Consider the following 23,194-nt stretch of genomic DNA (forward strand, 5'->3'; position numbering starts at 1 on the left):
AATGAGGATTATGAGGGCTAAAGATCTTAAATTATTCAAATAATAGGACTCTGAACTACACATTCAAGCGGCTTCACATTAGACTGAATATTTTCTCCCCATTACCATTACTTTCTATTCAGATATTGAAGTCATAGCTTAGTCTATTGAAGAAATCTACTAAAATCTACTAAAAGTAGCAATCCACCTCTTCCCTAGAGTTCCTTTCTCTACTAATAAGCCAATGAAGGTGTTTTTTAAGATGACAAAACTTGAAAGCTATGCCAGTGAAATTTGTGGCATGTGTTAAATCATTTGGATCTGTAACAATTGGAATAACGCCGCCTGCTGGATACTTACCGTAGAAGAGTTCTGCCCATGAAGCGAAGGTCTTTGAGGGCAAGACCAGGAGTCTTTTCTTTGGCATCAGGAAGTGACGCGGACTAGTGGGAGGAAGAAGGAAGAGACTGGCGCTCGGTCTCGGGCTCTTTTCCTCTGGACTCTGGTGGAGAAGGGAGCTAAAAATGTGCTCTCCCTTTAATAGATAGAAATCTAGGCCTTTCTCTCTCTCTTTACCAAATTCTTATTTTCCTTAATAAATGCGTAAAAGCCTAACTCTTGCTAAAGCTTATAATTTATTGGCGACCACTCATTAGATATTTTAGACAGACTAGCTAGAATTTTAGCCCTTAACAGATCTCATTCTATACTGGACTAATAATCTGAGGAGGTAAATATTGAATGAAAGTAAACTTGCTTCAATTTTCCATAATAAACTAGAGTCTTACATAAATCTTAATATTAAAAAAGAAAGAAAAGACAAAGAGGAAATGAATAACCCAAACTATACATGATAGGAGTGATATTGTTTTTCATATTCAACTTTGCCATTGGAGGATTTGTATTGTCTTCTTGTTCTGTTCATTCTAGTGTAACATTCATAATGTCTTGAGTAAGATTTCATGTGTGTGTTTCTACCCAAAGGGAAATAAAAACCTTAGGTTGCTTATTATTAATAAGAATAAAATAATCAGAGAAAGTCAGTAACAATTTCTCAAGGATAAGTTTTGGAGGCAGTTTGATTTTAATTTTAAGCATAAGACCATAGGTTTCAGCAGTGTCAGATTAAGTAATAAGTTTCCTAGGAGTATGTCTAAAGGGTTCCAACTTCTGTGCAAGTGAGCAGTTATATTGAGTCCTTCCCTTTCTGAGAAGCATAATTTTTCCATTTTGAGCTCAGTATTTTCAATGCAGGATTATTAGAAATCTAGTAAGAACTCCAATCTCAGCCTCTTCCCAACAGAGGAGTTCAGATCTTTATACCTTTGAAGCACAGAGGTAGTTATTGTAAGTTGCAGACATATGGGGCAAGACAGGGATTATGTGGGTGATGCATATCAACTCCAACAGTTATAAGAAATAAGAACTCCAAAGAATATGGAGAAATACAGGAAGGAACTTGCTCTTTCCTCCTTCCCTCATGAGAAACTCCTACTTTGAGTCATATTCCATGTCTGAGAATGAGGCACACTACCTTCTAGATGGTCTTGTTGGCTAGTTCTATTGCAAACAAAATCTATCATCAATGGGGAGTATAAACTAAGGATCATCATTGTAAATGTTTGTTCCCACTAGATTCAGATGGTCTTTGTGTATATATATATATGTATGTATGTATGTATGTATATGTATATATACATACATATGTATATATATACATATGTATATATACACACATACATACATATATACATATATATGTATGTATGTGTATATATGTACACATAATTTTATTCTATTCAGATAATGAAGAGATAAAGAAAAATAATAGGAGTAAGACTGGAATTTTTCAAATTACCCACTCTTAAGGTTGAGGAGGGGGAGTTTATCAATTCAGAATCTACCTCATTAATTAGCTTTAAAATAGGTTGTATAGTGGTTAGTGCACTGGATATGGCAAACCAGAGCTTGCATCCTTCTTGAGGCACTTACTATTTGACCCAGACAAGCCAATTAACCTTTTTTTGCCTTGTTCTCTTCAATTGTAAAATTGTACATTTGGAAATCATAGAACTTAACGCTCACAGGTATTCTGAGGTCTGTGAAGATCAAATGGTATAACACATAAAAGGTTTTGGAAATTGAATAACATTATATAAAAGTCAGCTATCATTATATTATAGGTATTAAATTATATTATTGATATAATTATTTCCCAAAATATATAAAGAAATTAAATAATTGGTTCCTTTGGATGCTTCCCTTCCAGGCTAGAGAAATTTCATTTTTTAACCTGGTACTGTTTGGTGGCATCTTGCCTTCTCAGTCATGGAAGGTGCAACCTTCAGAGTGTGTCATAGACTTAGATGGCTGAGATTTAGTCATTAGCAAAATCATTGGCAGTAATATTAAGAAGCATCAGAAGTTTGTCCTAGTTGTCAAGATATGAGGCTTTGAGGAAATAGTGATTTAGGTGAAAACTGATAGACATCATGAAATCTGATCATGAGAATATAAAATCCCTCCAGGGAAACAAGCTGTCCCCAAAATGTAAAAGTTATCCCGTTTCAATGAAGCTATGGGAGATTCAACTATCCTGGTTTTGTTACTCCTCATCAGCTCATTCACAGGATTTATTATGAGATTACTGGAGTCCTTAAGAAGTTAACCAAGGAAATTGATGAGAGACACAAAGTACTTAAAACCATTTCTTTTTGTGTGTGTGTGTGGGGGGGCAATAGGGATTAAGTGACTTGCCCAGGTTCACACAGTTAGTAAGTGTCAAGTGTCTGAGGCTGAATTTGAACTCAGGTCCTCCTGAATCCAGGGCCGATGCTTTATCCCATTTCTTAATTTCATCTGAGAGAAAATGGCTATCTACATCAGTGTACATTGTAAATGAGGTGGCTGCTCAAAAGTTTTGTAAAACTATGAAAGGCAGTAAGATATTAGAGAATGGATTTCTTTTTAAAGAATTTCCACAGTCTCCAAATTTCCTAATCACAAATGTCGATGATGCTAATACTGTGGAACTTGGAGCTACATTTAAGAACATTGTGGCTATGGCAACTCACTTGTGTGAGAAATTATACCATGAAGACAACAATATTTGCTAGATACTTTTCCCTTTAACTTTAGAGTCATATGTATATATATATATATATATGTATATATATATGTGTGTGTGTGTGTGTATGTGTGCATATGTGTATATAATATATATGTATAGGTATAGTTATATACACAAGCAAATATGTATATATATATGTACATATATGTGTGTATTTAGGTGAGGACAATTTTATTTTATTTTTATTTTGTTTTTTGTTTTTTAGTGAGGCAATTGGGGTTAATTGACTTTCCCAGGGTCACACAGCTAGTAAGTGTTAAGTGTCTGAGGCCGGATTTGAACTCAGGTACTCCTGACTCCAAGGCCAGTGCTCTATCCACTGCACCACCTAGCTGCCCCTGAGGACAATTTTATTTTAAAAAATTATCCTACATTAATGGGTAGTAAAGAAGGAATAACATTTATCTATCCAATTCACCAAATGTACAATTACATTTTTACTTAGTACAGTCAAATCAAAAAAAGAAGTAGTTGTTAAGAGTCTATTGTGTACGGGGCTGCTAGGTGGCACATTGGGTAAAGCACCAGCCCTGGATTCAGTAGGACCTGAGTTCAAATCTGGACTCAGACACTTGACACTTACTAGCTGTGTGACCCTGGGAAAGTCACTTAACACTCATTGCCCTGAAAAAAAAGTCTATTGTGTGCCAAAGACTATGCTAAATGATGAAAATACAAAGAAAGACAAAGTACAGTCCATGCATCCCAAAAATTCACAGTTTAGTAACAAAGTTAATGTTTTCTTAATAGTGTGTGTGTTTTAATGGTGTTTTAATCAGGTTATACCATCTATTTCTATGGTTTTCTGGATTCCTAATAACTTCTCTTCTTATTAATTACTGGCAATGTCAGTGGGATAGGATAGAGTCACAGACCTCCTCTTTTTAGCTCACATTTTTTTGTGGTGCTGATCAAGCTTATAACTTCAAAAAGAAATGACATGTCCTTCCCTTCCATCATAATTCCCTAAAACAGCTTAAGGCCTTATCACTGGCTTAGCTTTGTGTTGTTACTCAATAAAAAGATTGTGGTAAATATAATATTTACCTGTACCTGCAACAGCTCACTGACATCCAAATCTCTGGGCCAAATTATTTGCAAGTTTTTAAGGCCTTGACAGGGAATTCCAAGGAAGCTTTTAATATAACAATCTTTTGGAGATTCTGTACAAAATCAGATTTGTATGATACCAACTTACCTGAGGTTCCTTATTTAACTTAATGAATCTCCTCCCCTGGTTTGATCTTATCAGTAGTTGAATCTGTCAGCAGTTAAAGACATATTTGCTGTGCTCACACTATGAATCTGTGAAGATACTACAGGTGTGTTTCCAACAATGATTTCAATAAGATGAAAAAATCTAGAATAAAAACCCTTCAGACTCAGTCAATAAAAAAATCATGTTTCTTCAAATATGATCTGACTATGGCAGATAAAGGAAGACCAAAAAAGTCTTTTTCAGGCCTGGAGACATCAGGGTGCAAAGAATTAGACAAGACCTTTGGTTTTCTTTTTTTTTTTTTTTTCAGTCTTGTCACTCTATCAGGCAGAGAGTGCTGAGAAGAAATAAGGAAGGAGGGGATAAGATGAGGAAGACAGAAAAAGACAAAGGACTAAAACAAAGTCATATTCTTCCCTCTCACACCCACCTCCCTGCTGATAGGCTTAGGACTTGCCTAAGAGGGAGCAGATGACCAAGCACATTGAGATGACTCTATATAAAAGTCTAACTCTGCCTGAATCCAGGGCCTGTCCTGGTCTCATAGTGATCTTACACTAGATCAATTATCCTCCTTAGTTCCTTTGCAACCGAGTTGCATAACTGCAATAGTTTTCATATCTTCAATAAGTTATTTGTCATACATAAATATCAATCCATGGAACCTATTTGAAATCAGTCTTGCTAATTCATATATGATGTCCTAAAGATTTTCTTTTCATTCTATGACATTTCCTTTGCCACACACTAATATTTGATAAATGGTAAAAGAACATGTGACTGTCGCCAAGTATTCAAATCCCACTTAGTCACTTTCTGAGACACATTTGCTCTTTATTTTTGATATTTCTGAAAATTTTTGTAGAATGTTTTTTTTGGATTAAAAAAATCCACCCCAAATATCACTAGGTATTTTAGAATTATTCAGGGACACTTATGAAAAGCACATGAGATGTCTCAAATTTGACCCATTTTGTGCCACCATTTAGATAATTGACTTCAAATTGCCTGACAGGAAGCCTTTTAAAAGTTTGTACATTTATAATAAAATTGCATTTTAAGATCTGTGAAGGGTTGTCCACTAATGACAATGAATCAGAAGCTTAAATTAGAGAAGGGAGGTTGGTATTTTCTGAATTCTCATCTGCATATTTTCTCTTATTCTGGATTTTTTAATTGAGTATTGTTTGCTTTTGTTTTGTTTTGTTTTAATAAGCCTTGGTATTACGCCATGTAAACAAAATCCATTTATTAAAACCTGAACATACAAAACAGTCGCACATTTTGAGAAAAGGCAGATTTTAAAAATTGCACCCTGGGAATTATAGCTATTTATTGTTCCACTAGTTGTATATATCTGTTGGCCATTTGTGACCTTCAGTTTGACATTGACTTAGATTAATGCTTCTTCCTCTTAATGTTGGTAACTGGGATATGCTTGATTTGTACCCAGTGTGCCCATTTGTGAATGGATAACCACACTGACATCTTGCTAAGAATGATCCATGGTAGTGTGGAATGGGTTTATGTTTTGAACCTCAAATTAAGACATTAAAGACTTTTAAAAGGACCTAATTTACATATTAATCTTGCATATGGCTTGGTCCCATATCATTAACCATTTGGGGGATGGGGAAAGGACATATTGTTATAATGTGGTATCCATGAACAAAATAAATTTGTTTTCCATTTCTAAACTTTTAATCATTTGTTTGTGTACTACAGCAGGACAACTTTTAATGTCATTCTGTCATATTGTGTACTTGCCATGTGCTATATTTATTTACTGATTGTATGTGAAAATATAATTATAAGTTATAATAAGTGTTATCTTCCCCCCCCCAAATATAGAAAACACCTATGGACTCAGGATCTTTAAATAGGGTCTAAATGGGAAGAGAGGTACCCCAAATTCTTATTTTTTGTAGTCTTTGGGATTTGGGGAATACTGAGCCTATTTTCATATCAAATATAAATGTTATGTTTGATCTTTTCTTGGCAACTATCTCTCTCTGTGTCTCTCTGTGTCTCTGTCTTTTTGTCTTTGTCTTTCTCTTTATGTCTCCTCCCTAAATAATGAATCCTACTGCCTACCTCCCTTTTCTTTCTTTTTTTGTCTTTTTTTTTGTGGGACAATGAGGGTTAAGTGACTTGCCCAAGGTCACACAGCTTGTAAGTGTCAACTGTCTGAGGCTGAATCTGAAATTTGAACTCAAGTCCTCCTGAATCCAGGGCTGGTGCTTTATCCACTGCACCACCTAGCTGCCCCTCTAGCTCCCTTTTCTTAACAACAACAACAACAACAACAAAATAGACCTTATCATCTCTCAAAGCTATTCTGTCCTATTTTCTCTCTCCTTCTTCAAAGGTCATCTATATTTCTTTTCTCCAGTCCTCTTCTCTCACTCCTCAACTATATATATACTCTGATTTAATTTATCACTAAACTTAAACTTTCCTCTACAAAGTTATAAATGATCTTTTAATTGCCAGTTCTGATATTAAGATTTTAATCTCATACTTAATTAGTTTTCTGTTGCATTTGATATTTTTGGCCAACCCAATCCCTTAGATATTTTTGTTCTTCTATGTTTTCTTGATACTCCCCTCTTTGCTTTCCACTCTTGCCACTCTTTAGTCTCCTTGGTTGACTTATTATCCTCTTTAAATGACCTTACCATAAGTGTACCCCTAAATTCTTTCTGAAATCTCTTCTTTTTTGTCCATATACTTCTTGATGACCCCATCAGTTCCCATATTAAATTAGCATATCTATGCAGATATTAACCAGCTCTATATGCCCAGTCCCACTCTCTTTCTCTTGAGTTTCAATTCCACATCACAAACCACCTATTGAACATTGTAAACTGGGTACTCTATAGGCATTTTCTTTTTTTGGGGGGGTGAGGCAATTGGGGTTAAGTGACTTGCCCAGGGTCACACAGCTAGTGTTAAGTGTCTGAGGCTGGATTTGAACTCAGGTCCCCTGACTCCAGAGCCAGTGCTCTATCCACTGTGCCACCTAGCTGCCCCTCTTTAAGAATTTCAAAAGAAAATAACCAATATCTTTATAATAATTTTCATTTTCTTTTGTCTTGCAAATTGTGCATAAAATCTTCTTTTTCCAATTCTTGTGCAATGGCAACTGAAAGTAAAATGCAATTTCCAATGTAGGATCAAAATGTGCCTTGTACAAAAGGCCTATTTTTCAACACAAGAAATCAAGAGAAAAATGCCTCCCTAATATAAATAACCGACATTGATATGTCACTTTAAGATTTGCAAAGTTGGTGGAATTGTGAACTGACCCAATCATTTTTTAAAGCAATCTGGAATTATGCCCAGGGACTTGTTGTTGTTGTTTGTCTTTTATTCTTAAAGAGAACCATGATATTGGGAGGTCTTGGAGTGAATTGTATTTAAGTGAGGAAAGGCTGTGCAGTCACCACCCTCACTCTCTCCTCCAGAGAGAAATGGGTCATCAAGATATACATCAGTATGACTGCATATGGCCTTGAATTTTTGAGGCAGTCAGGGTTAAGTGACTTTTCCAGGGTCACACAACTAGTATGTGTTAAGTATTAGAGGTCAGATTTGAACTCAGGTGCTCCTAACTCCAGGGCCAATACTCTGTCCTCTGCAGCAACTAACTGTCTTAGTTGCCCAAAGACTAGGTCTATTTCCATAGATGATTGGGGAAAAAAAGGAAAAGAACCTATGTTTTGTGAAATACTCATAGCAGCTCATGTTTTGGTGGAAAAGAAATGGAAATTGTGGGGATATCACACAATTGTGGGGATATCAATTGGGGAATGGCTGAACATGTTATGACACATGATTATGATGGAACACTACCACACTATAAAAAATGTTGAGCTCGATTATCTTAGAAAAAACAACATGGATAGACTTACACAAGAAGGATGAAATGAATGATAAATCACTTCCCTTTGAAATCTAGGTCAAGAATAGACTTGGGTGGGGCGCTAGGAGGAGAAAATTATTCTTTTGTCTAGAGGCAAGTAAAATTATTATCCTTGTGTCACAGCCTCTCTTCTGGTGTGAAGGATATGGCTACTCTGACAGACCATTGATTTTTCAAGTCTAGTTCTCCCAAGCCCACTAACCATAAGGTGGAACCTGGGAGCTATGATATAACACATACTAACAAATTGGAGGGCAAATACCACAGATAATAATTACCCTAGGTCAAGGTACTCAGTGAATCCAAAATGCCTGAAACCATAGTTCATGAACTCTTGTCAATAGGTTAGCTTTTATTTTTTCATAATTCTAATTTATATTTTCTAAAATATTTATAGCAACTCTCTGTTGTGGAAAAAAAATGAAAATTGTGGGGATGCCCAGGAACTGGGGAATGGCTGAACAAGTTGTGGTATATGATTGTGATGGAATACTACTGTGCTTTAAGAAATGATGAGCTTGGGGGGCAGCTAGATGGCACAGTGGTTAAAGCACCGGCCCTGGATTCAGGAGTACCTGAGTTCAAATCCGGCCTCAGACACTTGACACTTACTAGCTGTGTGACCCTGGGCAAGTCACTTAACCCCCTATTGCCTGCAAAAAAAGAAGAAAAAAAAAAGAAATGATGAGCTTGATGGTCTTGGCAAAACCTGGGTAGACTTTCATGAAGTAATGAAGAGTGAAATGCGTAGAATCAAAAGAAAATTGTGTCTGTACATATATATATACATATAAACATACATATATACTGATATCTAGTTATTTATATATGCCTCTATAACATATATATATATATGTATAATAGACCATTTTGGGGTAACATTTAAGAACTCTATACTGTTCTCAGAAATGTTAAACTATAGCATGAAATCATTGGAAGTTTTTGACCTCTTTCATAGAGGTAGTTCCACCCTGCTCTTGAGGGAGAATATGAGAGAAGAAACAATTCATTTTCTTCCTTGGAAATAATGAGTAGTGTGCTTTTATACACTCAAGGGAAGAATCAAGAAAATATGTGTTTATTGTAGAGGGAATTCCTGCTTCAGGTGTAAGTTGAACTAGATGACCTCAAACCCTGAGAGTGTGATTTTATTTTTTTTTCCAACTATAAAACTCTTTTTTGATATATTCCAGAGTTAATTTTTTTCTTTCTTTAATTCTCTCTCTCTCTCTCTCTCTCTCTCTCTCTCTCTCTCTCTATATATATATATATATATATATATATATATATATATATATATATAAAACATATATATGTGTATGTGTAATGTATTTGCAGAGATATAAAGCTGGTCTCAAATCCAACACCTCAGTTTTAGTACCTCCTCATATACATATATATATATATATATATACATAATGGCTTGGTAAACCTCATTTAACCTTTCAGTGATCTAAGCAAATCTTTAGGACTGTAAGTTGTATATCAATTGTCAATTTTATTCGTTGAAAAGTTTCCCTTATTAAGAGTTGTTTAAACCAAAAAAATCACAGGTTAGGTCCCTTTTTCTATATGATCAGTTATAAATTATATATGAAGGAAGATTATGCTGTATCAAATGAAACAAAGGATGAGAGATCTAAAAAGCTGATAATCCCACTATCCTCTGATCTTGTCAAACCACATCTGAAATTCTAAGTTATTATTAGGGCGTCAAATTTTAGGAAGGACACTGACAAATTAAAGAAATGACAAATTGCATTTAAAGATTGGGTGATAAAGTCATGTGTGATCATGAGAACAGGGAACCTTCAGTAACATGTTAATTCTCTTCAGATATTTGAAGGACAATGTTAAGGACTGCTAAGGGGTTCCCTGAACCTGTCTTTTTGAGTTTCCATATTGTCCAGAAACACTGGACATAGAGCATGCAGGAAGCCCTGAATGTGTCAAGGACAAAACCCAAAACCTGAGTTTGTATAAGGTGTTGTTTCCAGCCCAAGCTGGACTCCCTGTGTAATTGGAAGTCAAGACAAGTATAAGACAGTCTGCACTGGGCTTGTATAACTGAGACCCCATGTAACTAAGTAGACTCTCGTATCTTCATGGTCTAGCAGTTCCCAAGGGGAAAAAAATGTGACTCTTGCCATCACCTTGTTCCTCCTCTTGGGGAGGGGTTTTGTCCTTTTCCCACCTTTACTGAACCTTTCCCCCTCCAGTGCCATGCCTCTTCCTGGTATCTCCTCCTTCATTTGTCCTGCTGTTATAAAAATGTATACTTCCATATGGATTGCAAACTTTTTGCTCTGGCTTTGGGTTCCAAATGCATGTTTATTTCTCATGTAATAAACGTAGTTTTCCACATAAATTTCAAGAAGTTGTGATTTCATGTTGACAATTGTCATGAAGAAGAAAGAATAGAAAGTCTGTTTGGACACAAAGGTAAATATTAGGAGAAATGGATGGATGTTGCAGATAACTAGATTTTGATATAATATAACTTTTTAAATTTAGACATAGAAAGTGTCTAAGAGGTCATCAATCAAATATTTTTAATTTTTGGTTGATAATAGAGGATAGAGGGGGTGCTCAAGGACACACAGAGTAAGTGGCAGAGCTCGAATTCAAACTCAGATTCTCTGTCTCCAATTCCTTCACTTTCCACTGTACGAAGTTTCCTCTATGTTTTGCTCTATGCAAGGAAAATGGTCTTATCCAAAGAATTTCAAAATAGAATGTTCATTATAGTATATATTAATCTCCTATCTAAAGATATTCAAGCAAAGGATGAAAGGACATCTGTTGGATATTTCAACTGAAGAATTCTTGTTCTGATAAAAGTTGGATTAATTGACCTTTGTTCTCCATTCTTATTGTGAGATTCAGTGAAAAATATGAATATCCGCTTCAATATAAAAATTGAACTTGTAATCTTTCTCCCTCAAATTCTCCTTTATTTTCAAATCTCCTGTTAACTCTAAGGCACACCATGCTCCTCACAGTAACTCAGGCTGACAGCCTAAATGTTTTTCTTGACTCCTCACTCTGTCATCTCCCCTCCTATATCTAATCTGTGGTCAAGTCTTGTTAATTCTACTTTTGGAACATCTCTCACATACACACATACTCTTCTCTAATGTGATATAAGCTTTCACTATCTCAGGCCCAGACTATTAAAAAAAATAACAAACAGGTTGGTCTCAGCTCTCTCCACTTCAATCCATCATTCACTCAGCCATCAAATTGATCTTCTCAAAACTGTACTTGTAATCATATGACCTCTCTATTCAGTGACCTGCAGTAACTCCCTATCATCTCTCTTCCTTCCTGGCTTGGCATACTTTCCTATAGTCCCAGCTAAAATTTGTTCTTCTGCAATTAGCTTTCAATAGTTTTTACTTTTACTCTGTTGACATTCTCTCTCTCTCTTTCTCTCTCTCCACATACACACACACACACAATTTCTGAGTGCGTCTTGTTTTTTGCAGTTGTTTGTATGTTGTCAATCCCATTGGTCTGTGAGCTCCTTAAGAATAATGCTATTTTCATCTTTATTTGTATCCCCAGTATATAGCAAAGTTCCCAGGACATAGTAGGATCTTAATCTATGTTTGCTGACTGAATTGTAATTTTATTTTACCACAGGCCTTCTAGAGCATGAACAGTAGCTATAGTCTGAAAAAAGTCATCAGCCAAACTGGTGCTGAACCTCTTGAAATTTAGAATGGCTGGTCTTTAGACAATATCCATAAATATGTCACCAAATTCATACTCTCGACCTTGACAGTTAGGTAGGTTCAAGAGCTTCTGCTTTTGTACCATAACTGTCTAGGACTTTGTTTTATCTTCACAGCACACTGAGGCATCAGAAGATTTTAGTGAAAACGTATGCATTGATTTCTCTCTCTCATTCTCTGTATGTATGTATATATATGTATACACACATATATGTACATAAATTTACATATAAATTATGAACTTATATAAGAAAAACATACAATCCCAGTGACCTCCCCTGTATAGATCCGAATGTAAATACATAAGTGAGGGTCCAATTTATAATTTGAATCCACTTCAAATCTTTGACTGCTTCTTCTTATTATAATGTGCCACTAAGAACCAGATGTTGAAAATAGTTATGCACCAGCATTTTTTTAATTTATAGGAGATTTGAGAGATGCTAGACAAGTGAAATAAAAATCCAAATTCTGGGACTTTCATGTGCAGGTGTGTTTGCAGGGCCTTCTGTTCAGTATTATTCTGATAATCAAATCTCTTAACTGGTGCACATTGCCATATTGAATAATATCAGGCCAGGAAGTACTGCTTCCAAATGTGTATGTCTTCATAACAATGAACAATAAAAATTTACTATGGAACTGTTTTTTTTTTAATTCTGAAACCCTGACCCCTGAAAAACTGCCAAGATCAGTAAGACCAATGTAACCTAACAAGTGCTAGTAATACCAGCTCAAGCTGCTTGAGAAAACCTTAGTTTACTAACCCAAATTAAAACATAAAATAAATTAAAACCCCACAACCTAAAGAGGAAATGGAAGGTTTTTTTTTAGTTTGTCCAAATTGTTTTCCCATTATCATTTATAGTAGGATATTATAGTTTATCATTATGCTTCAGACCCTATTTCAGTGGAGGTGCTCATAATGGTCCTTAGAGATATATTATTTGAGCATCTCTTTTTTCCACTTTATAAATGAGGACAGAACATCTCAGAGAAGTTGATTGACTCACTCTTGGTTATACAGCTAGTAAGTGGTGGAGCTAATATTGAAGCCCAAAATGTTTGACTCTAAAGGGTCTTTTTCTCCCCCACAAAACCAGAGCTGTGTACTATATCTTTACTTTCATAAATTTTCTTATTGGTAAAAACATAATTCAAAAGTTGATGGGGGGCAGCTAGGTGGCACAGTGGATAGAGCACTGGCCCTGGATTCAGGAGGAATTGAGTTCAAATTCAGCCTCAGACACTTAACACTTACTAGCTGTGTGATCCCAATTGCCTCACCAAAAAGAAAAAAAAAAGTTGATGTGATAAAAAGGTGATTAAAACATTTTGCCTTTTCTTTCCTTAGTCAACCACATACAAGGCACGAGCAATGTTTTTCTTTATAATTCAATTGGAAAGTAATAGTAGTAAGAATTTCATATCAGAATGAAAAGGAAAAGGGGCAGCTAGGTGGAACAGTGGATAAAGTACTGGCCCTGGATTCAAGAGGACCTGAGTTCAAATCCAGCATCAGATATTTGATACTTACTAGCTGTGTGACCCTGGGCAAGTCATTTAACCTTCATTGCCCCACAAAAACAAACAGAAGACAAAAACAAAAAACAAAAACAGAATGAAAAGGAAGCTATACATTGCCATGCTAACCGCCGGTATATGATGCCTTTAAACTTTTGGAGAGCTCTAATCCTTACAAAATTTTTCATAGCATTGAACATATTTAAACAGCCATATGTCTTTCTGTTACCCTTTGAGTTTCTTGCAATTTTAATTCTACTTTTGTGGCATTACATAGTTCAATGTTGAATGATAAAACCAGGAGAATGTTAGCAGTTTAAACAATAGGCTTTTGTGGAAGTGAACAAGAGACTTAGGACTTATCTTTGAAAGCACTATAAAATATTCCAAATCAAATCCAACCCAAACTCCTCCTATTAATATCTGAGTGCATTTTGACCTCTGCACGTAGCACCTGTTCAAAAATAATTTTAATGGTCTGGGAAGGAACTATTGGATCCCAGCCCACTTTGGTTGCTTCAATAAATTTTATTTTATTTCCTTTGTAATATAATGATTAGAAAACAATATATAAAATTTTCTGGTGATCTTTGTTCAATTGTTGAGTGAAAAAGAAAAAAAATCTTGTTTGTTTTGTTTTGTTTTTATTTTTCTTGTGGATTGGGGGCACTGAGCTATAAGAAATCTGACTGGCTAAAGCCCTACTCACTAAATCCTTACATTGAAGTGGGAATTCTAACCTTGTCTGTGTGTTGTAGATCCCTTTATCAGTCCAGTGAATTCTATGCATCCATTCTCAGAATGTATGTTATTAAAAAGAAGGCAATTATGCAAAAATGCATTTATCAAAATATGTTTTTATGTGCTCATGCACCCCAGATTAAAAAGCTCCTGGACTTAAATGATAGGCTTTGGTATAGAGGGTTAAAAATAAAGTGGAGGGATGGTCAAGAAGGTTCCAGCTTTTCAGAGCTATTGAGTGTGGCTTTACTAAAAAAATGCTATCTGGTGATATATAAAGTGCATAAGTATGTATACTTATGTACTGACAGCTCTTAAATTTGTAATTATACCCTATCTTGCAATTTGTCAGCAGAATTTTTAAAAATGGAAATCTTAGAAAAAAGTTAATGGTAAGAGTTCCAGGGCAGCTAGGTTGCACAGTGGATAGAGCACCTGCCTTGGAGTCAGAAGGACCTGAGTTCAAATGCAGCCTCAGACACTTGACACTTAATTGCTGTGTTACCCTGGGCAAGTCAATTAACCCCAATTGCCTCACCCCCTCCCCCAGCCAAAAAAAGAGTTCTTTTATATTGTTATAACCTTCAGGGTATCCTCAACATTTGTCATAGTGCCTGACACATGATAGGCACTTACCTAATGTTTATTGACTGGTAAATAAGAATGAAGAAATCTTCGCATAATCTGATTTACACCTTAGAAGATCAGATTTCAAAGAGTTCAGAAAAAGTAAAGATAGGATCCTATAATTTAAGATTCTAGAAGAAATGCCAGTTGAGAAGGAAATTACTTCTGAAGAAAGGAAATGGTTCTTATCAGTGGAAAAAAAAAAACAGTCTAAAATGAGTGATATGGATGCACAGTGAATTTATCCATAGTAGAGATTTTGTTTTGTTTAATTTTTAACTTTTATTAATCTCTTACAACAAAACCCTCACAACAAATGTACATTATCAAGCAAAATAAAATCTTTCATTGGTCATTCTGCATCTTGGATCCAATATCTTTCTTTTAGAAGACAGACATAATAGATCATGATCTGTTTAGAATCACAGTTGAATTGATCTGATAATTTAAGCTTTTCCAAACTGTGTTTCTAATGATTTTTAAAATATAAATTATTTCCCTGCTTCTGTTCACTTCACTCTATATTAGTTTGTAAAATTCTTCCCAGTTTTCTATGAACCCAAGGGTTTTTTATTTCTTATATCAAAATGGTACTTTGCTATATTATATGCCATCATTTGGTTAAATATTAACTAATGGACAAGTACCTCCTTGGTATACATACTCCTTGTCCCTACAAAAAGAGCTGCTAAAATATTTTTGCACAAATGCATACTTTTCCTTTTTCTTTCATCTCTTTGGAATATAAAATTATATCGTGGCTCACAGACTATCCATAGTTTGTCACTTTTGCAAGCATGATTTCAGTTTGCTTTCCATAATCCTTGTATTAATTTAAACATCCACAAACAGTTTTTTAATGCATCTTTTTACCTCAGTCCCTCAAAAAGTTATCATTTCTTTTTTAATTGATTATTTTAAAATTTTTCTTTTAAATTTTAAATTCCATATTCTTACCTTCCCTCCCATCACTACACCATCCACTAAGAGAGCAAAAATGTATAATTACAAATATGAAATAATGCAAAACAATTCTTTAATAATTATATCACCAGAAGTAAAAAAAAATGGGGAAAACAAGAAAAGTATATTTCAGTTTGCACTCAGAGTTCACCAGTTCTCTCTGTAGAGGTAGATAGAATTTATTTTTTTTTAACTTAAGTCCTTTGCAATTGCTTTGGATTATATATGGATAAGAGTAGCCAATTCTTTAACAGTTCATCATCCTTACAACATTGCTATTAATGTGCACAAAATCTCCTGCTTCTTCTTCCTTCACTTTGCCTTATGGGAAATTATATCAAAATCTGGATTCCCAAAGAAGTTCATCATCAGTATCATACATCCATTTCATGATGACGTGCTTGCCCAGGTTCTGGATAATGAATGATAATCTCACACTTTCCCAGTCACTAATGGAGTGAACAAGGATATGTACTTGCTCCATGCTTTTTCTTATGTTTTCAGCAATGTTGTCAGACATGTTCATTGATGAGAAACATGGCATCCACGTGAGCTATCACACTGATGGTCAATTATTTGACTTGAAAAGCATACAAGCCAAGAAGAAAGAAAATGGAGAGTTGGTGCATGGTTTTGTTTGTTTGTTCACAGATGAACTCAGTGCAGGCTCTTAAACTGAGATGCAACAAAGTATGGACTGATTATTTTCTGCTTGTACTAATTTTGGCCTAACAACTAACACCAAGAAAACATGGATTCTTCACCAGTCAGCACCACACCATCCATAGATGGTACCATTGGCTACAGCCAATGGAGAAGTTTAGAATACTGTGGATAAGTTCACTTGCCTTGGCAAGTGTACTTTCCAGGAATGCACACACATATGATGAGGTTGATGCATAAATTCCTAGAGCTACATCAGTTTTTGAAAGACTCCAAAGGAAAGTGTTACAGAGAAGATGTATTAGACTGTCTGCCAAACTGAAGGTCTAAGGAGCTGTTTTGCTTACTTCACTGTTGAACACATGTAAAACTTGGACGGTATGCCAGTGCCATGCCAGGAAATTATTGCTTCCATTTGAATTGTCTTAGGAAGATTCTGAAGATTACCTGACAGGATAAGATACCATACACTGAGGTTCTTTCTTGAGCTAAACTTCCAAGCATTCAAACTACTACAGGGTTCAATGATGTTGGGATGGCTGCATTGTTCAAATGCCAACTTAGTATTTTCCTAAAAGACTATTTTACAGAGAAGTCACACAAGGAAGATGCTAATGTGGTAGTCAGAAGTGATACAGGGACACTCTCAAGGTCTCTCTGAAGAACTTTGGAATTCATTACATGATAAGGGAGATGCTGGCAAAGGACCACCCAGCAAGGCATGCCCACATCAAAGAAGGTACTATACTCTATAAGCAAAACAGAATTGCAGTAACTAAAAAGAAACATGAGATGCACAAATTTAGGGACATCTCCATCCCAAATGTTCATATGGACTATTCATGCCCGACTTGCAGTAGAACATTACAAGCTCATATTGTCTGATCAGTCACAGACACACTATAACTTGATTCCAAGATAGTGGTGCCATTTTGGTCCTCTTCAAGAATGAAGGAGAGCAACCATCAGTTTGTATCAGTCTTGCTATTTCCCCACAAAACTATCCTGGCTGTAATTTTTATAACTCAGTAATAATACTTTATCACAATTGTATTTCACAACTTGTTCAGTCATGCCTCACTTGATAAGAATCTCCTCTATTTCCAAATCTTTGCCACCACAAAATAGCTGCTATCAATATTTTTTGTACATAAAGATCATTTTCCTTTTTTTATCTGCTAGGATTAGAGACCTAATAGACTTATTGCTGGGTCAAATTGTATTCACAGTTTTATAGCCCTTAGGGTATAGTTCCAGATTCTTCTTGAGAATGGTTGTATCAGTTCACTACTCCACCAATAATTCATTATATATACTTATTTTTCCTAATCCCCTTGTCATTTCTAATAGGCATGAGGTGGCACCTCAGAGTTATTTTAATTTGTTTTTCTCTACTCAATGATTATTTAGAACTTTTTTCATAGATAGCTTTGATTCATTTTTCTGAAAACTATCTACTCATATCCTTTGACCTTTTATAAATTATAGAATGACTGATTTTTTAAATAAATTTGATAGTTCCCTATATATTTGAGAAAGGACTTTATAAAATATAATTCTGTATTTTTTTTTGTGGGGCAATGGGGATTAAGTGACTTGCCCAGGGTCACACAGCCAGTAAGTGTCAAGTGTCTGAGGCCAGATTTGAACTCAGGTCCTCCTGAATCCAGAGCCAGGGCTTTATCCACTGTGCCACCTAGCTGCCCCCCCCCCAATTCTGTATTTTTATTTGTATATTACTTCATTTTACCTTTTTAGCAAAATGTTGTTTCTTTTATTTTACTTCATTGTACCCTTTAGGAAAATGTAGTTTCTTTGATTATATCTTTCAAATAGCTCTATTTTGGGTTTTGATTTGTCTGAGGTCATGAGTCTCACTGCTGACCTCTTCATTTCAGCTGATGCAAGTCTTTCCAGGCCTTTCTGAAATCATCCTGCTTATCATATATTATAGCACAATAATATTCCATCACCATCATATACCACAGCTTGTTTAGCCATCCCCCAACTGATGGGAATTCCTTTGATTTCCAGTTCTTAGCTACCACAAAAAGAGCTGCTATAAGTATTTCTCAATAATTTTTTTTTTATTTTTGTTTTTTGTTTTTCTTTTTGGGTGATATCTTTGTATTAACCTAGCAGTGGTATTGCTGGATAAAGTGTATGAACACTTTTATAACCCTTTGGACATGGTTCCAAATTGCTCTCCAGAATGGTTGCATCCATTCACAGCTCCACCAACAGTGGATTAGCATACCAGTTTCCTCATATCCCCTCCAAATCCAATATTTTCCTTTTTTATTTCCTTATATTTGCCACCCTGATACGTATCAGGTGATACCTCAGAGTCGTTTTAATTTGCATGTTTCTGATCAATAAAGATCTAGAGTATTTTTTTCATAATCATAGATAGTTTTGATTTCTTCATCTGAAAACTGCCTGTTCATATCCTTTGACCATTTATTAATTGTGGAATGACTTGTATTTTTATTTTATTTTAATTTCGTTTTCCATTATAGGAATCATTGAGCTAAAGAATGTCCTAAACAAGGTATCCAGTAGTGGTGAAGTCACATGCCCCAGTAGCTGAATTTTACATCTGGATATTTCTTCTTCAGCTCTGACTATGACCCCACTGCACGCTCATAGATCACAAACCCCCAGAAGAGGAAAACATTGGCCAGCAGCAGCAGCAGCAGCAATAGCACATAAATGAGGTTCAAAGTGTGACAGCTAATGGCCTCATCCCAGCTAGAGCCTGGTGGGTGGGGCAGGGCCTGGTCAAGGCTAAGGCTCAGACTGCTAAGGAGCACCCTTCAAAGAAGGTTTCCCCACTCTGGTGGCGACCATCTTGTTTATGACCTGTATTTTTATAAATTTGACTCAGCTTTTTATATATTTGAGAAATGAGACCTTTATCAGAGGTACTTGTTTCAAAAAATCTTTCCTAGTTTTCTGCTTCCCTTATAATCTTGGTTACATTAGTTTTGTTTGTACAAAAACCTTTTACATAATCAAAACTATCTATTTTACCTTTCTATATTGCTCACTATATCTTCTTTGGTCCTAAATTCTTCTTCTGTTCATAAATCTGAAAAATAAACTATGCCACACTCTCTTAATTTGCTTATGGTATCACCCTTTATGTGTAAATGTTGTACCCATTTTGACCTTATTTTAGTATATGGTATGAGATGTGGGTCTATACCTAGTTTCTGCCATACTGTTTTCTAGTTTTCCCAGCAATTTTTGTCAAATAATGAGTTTTTGTTCCCAAACTTGGATCTTTGAATTTATCATATACTAGATTACTGTAGTCATTTGCTAACGTGCAATTTGTACCTATTCTATTCCATTGGTTCACTCCTATTTCTTAATCAGAGCCAGATTGCTAGAGCACCTACTTTTGCATTTTTTTTTCCATTGATTTCTTGCTATCCTGGAAGTTTTGTTCTTCCAGATGAATTTTGTTATTATTTTTCTAGATCTATAGAATATATTTCTTGATAGTTTTATTCGTATAGCACTAACTAAATAAATTAACAGGCAGGCTTGTCATTTTTATTATATTGACTTTGCCTAGCCATGATCAATTAATAGTTTCCCAACTGTTTAGCACTAACTTTATGTGTTTGAAGAATGCTTTATAGTTCTGGTCATGTAGCTCCTGGGTTTCTCTCAACAGGTAGACTCCTAAGTATTTTATATTGTACACAGTTATTTTAAATAGAATTTATTTCTCTAACTGTTGTTGCTGGACTTTGTTGGTAATATATAGAACTGCTGATGATTTATGTGGATTTATTTTGTATCTTGTAACTTTGCTAAATATATTAATAATTTCAAGTAGTTTTTAAGTTGATTATCTAGGATTTTCTAAGTATAACCTCATATCATCTGCAAAGAGTTATATATTTGTTTCCTCATTACTTATTCTAATTCCCTTAATTTCTTTTTCTCCTCTTATTGCTATAACTAATATTTATTGTATAACATTATATAATAGAAGTGATAATGGGGATCCTTGTTTCACCCCTGACTGTGTTGGGAAGATGTCTAGTTTATTTCCTTTATAGATAATGCTAGCTGATGGTTTTAGATCAATATTCCTTATCATTTTAAGGTAAGTTCCATTTATTTCTATGTTTTCTAGTATTTTTAAGAGGAATCGGTGCTGTATTTTCTAAATGATTTTTCTGAATCTATTGAGATAATCATATAATTTTTGTTGATTTTTGTATTGATATGGTCAATCATAATGATAGATTTCCTAATATTTAAATAGCCTTGAATTCCTGGTATAAATCCTACCTGTTTATAGTGTATGATCCTTGTGATTTATTGTAATCATTTTTGCTACTATTTTATTTTAAAATTTTACATCAATTTTCATTATGGATATTAGGTGTATAATTTGCTTTCTCTGTTTTGGGGCTTCCTCATGTAATAACATTTTAAAAATTCATTAAATAATATGTCAAGAGTTGAAGGAAATATAAAAGATGGTGATAATAGTGAGAAAGTACAGTGGCATTTGCAGATAGTGAAATGGTCAGGGTGAATTGCTCATTGAAATGGTTACCTGATCCATACTATAGTGTCAACGACTAGCCAGTAGACAGAGTGAATTATGTATATATGCAAACTTAAAAAAAATTTATTTCACCAGAATTTTCTATTTTACCTTTTGTCACCAAATTTATCCCATCTTTGTTTGAGTAATAAAAGGTCTCCCTTTAGTCAAAGTTGTTAAAGATATTTCTTCCATTCCTTGCTTTTTATTATTATGATCTTATATCTATGGGACACACATATATTTTGAATTTATAGTGTAAGGTCCTGGGATGATTCAGTTTTTCATTGAAATGCTTTCCCGTTTTCCCCAGACAATTTTTTGAGGGGAGTGAGGCAATTGGAGTTAAGTGACTTGCCCAGGGTCACACAGCTAGTAAGTGTTAAGTGTCTGAGGCCGAATTTGAACTCAGGTCCTCCCGAATCCAGGGCTGGTGCTCTATCCACTGTGCCACCTAGCTGCCCCTTCCCCAGACATTCTTAGCAAGAAGTTATTCATTTTGGGGTATTGTATGCTCTTGGGTAAGAGCCCAAAGTGACCCAAGATATATTTTCAAAAATGGATGTTTTTTTTTTATTTCATTAATTCCTCAGATTGACTTTTGTATTCTTTAATTAAAACTAAATAGCTTTGAAGATCAGTGTTATAACTTGAGTTTGAAATAGCTATTCTCTTGCTATTCCTATTTTCCTCATTATTTGATTTGGATCATTTATTTCTCTAAATAATTCTTTTTTAAAAAATTTATTCTAGTTCTATGAGATATCACCCTCTCCACTTGGTATTGGTGTTACATTCAATTTATAAGTTAATTTTGTCAATGTAATCTCTTTTCTTATATTTATATGGTCTAATCATAAAGCATGCATTTTCCACCAATGATTTGTTTTCCTTTATTCTGTAAAATACACACGGATTTATTTAGATGTCTTGAGTGTTCTTTGTTGTTAAAAAAAAGGATGAATACTTTAGTTGTTTTACATTTTAAAATAAATTCTCTGTGTCATAGTAAATGATAGTGTTTGGTAAAGTTTATCATGTGGTGCTGAGATATACAGTAAAGAATGTTAACATGTTTATATTCCTATATATGCACTTAAAATTAAATAATATAATTAAATAATATAATTTAAATTAATTAATAATTAAATTAAAGAAATAAGATTAAATAATGAATAATATAATATATAATAATATAAATTAGGCAGCTATAAAGATATATCTATACACACATACACATACACATATGCATGTTTGTAAACAATTCTTATGTCTTCATTTGGAACATTCCATGTATTTTTAAATAAAACTTCTCTGTATGTCTAGTTCTATATTTCATTTTTATTTTTATTTATCTTTTTGCTAGATTAATCTAATGCATCTAGCTTGGCTTCTATATTTTTCTTTTTTATTTATCTTTTTTTTTGTTAGATTAACAGCTCTAAAAAACACTAATTTTCCCAAGCTTTCATACAATTATGTCTATCTCTTATTTTTCCAATTTTGCTTTTTAAATGAATTTAGATATAAATAGTCCTAGGAAATTTTTATGACATTATATTTTATTTTTAATATCATTTGTTATATTAATAAGACAGATGAAATGTTTATATTTTATAATTTAATAAAAGTTTTGGGATATAAACCCATCATCCACAAACTCACTGAAAGCATTTTAAATACAATTTTAGCAGCAGCTAGGATAACGGGGATGCCTTGAATATTGTCCATTACCCACAGGGTTTTAATTTCTTCTGCTACTTTTTTTTTTATATTTTGAAATTATTTTGCTTTATATAGCTTGAAATTTAGGAGTATATTGTGTGGAGACATTCTTAAATTTATAAATATTATAAATGTATTATTGTCATTATTATATTATTATATAATATATGTATTATTATAAGTCATTATAGGCAAAAAGTTTGTCTGCTCTGATGTTCTATTTGTATTATATATCATTTATTTCTTTTTTTTTGTTGTTTTTTGTGGGGCAGTGGGGGTTAAGCGACTTGCCCAAGGTCACACAGCTAGTAAGTGTCAAGTGTCTGAGGCCAGATTTGAACTCAGGAACTCCTGAATCCAAGGCTGGTGCTTTATCCTCTATGCTACC

Source organism: Dromiciops gliroides, chromosome 3 (genome assembly GCF_019393635.1).
Source record: "Dromiciops gliroides isolate mDroGli1 chromosome 3, mDroGli1.pri, whole genome shotgun sequence".
NCBI classification, from domain to species: Eukaryota; Metazoa; Chordata; class Mammalia; order Microbiotheria; family Microbiotheriidae; genus Dromiciops; species Dromiciops gliroides.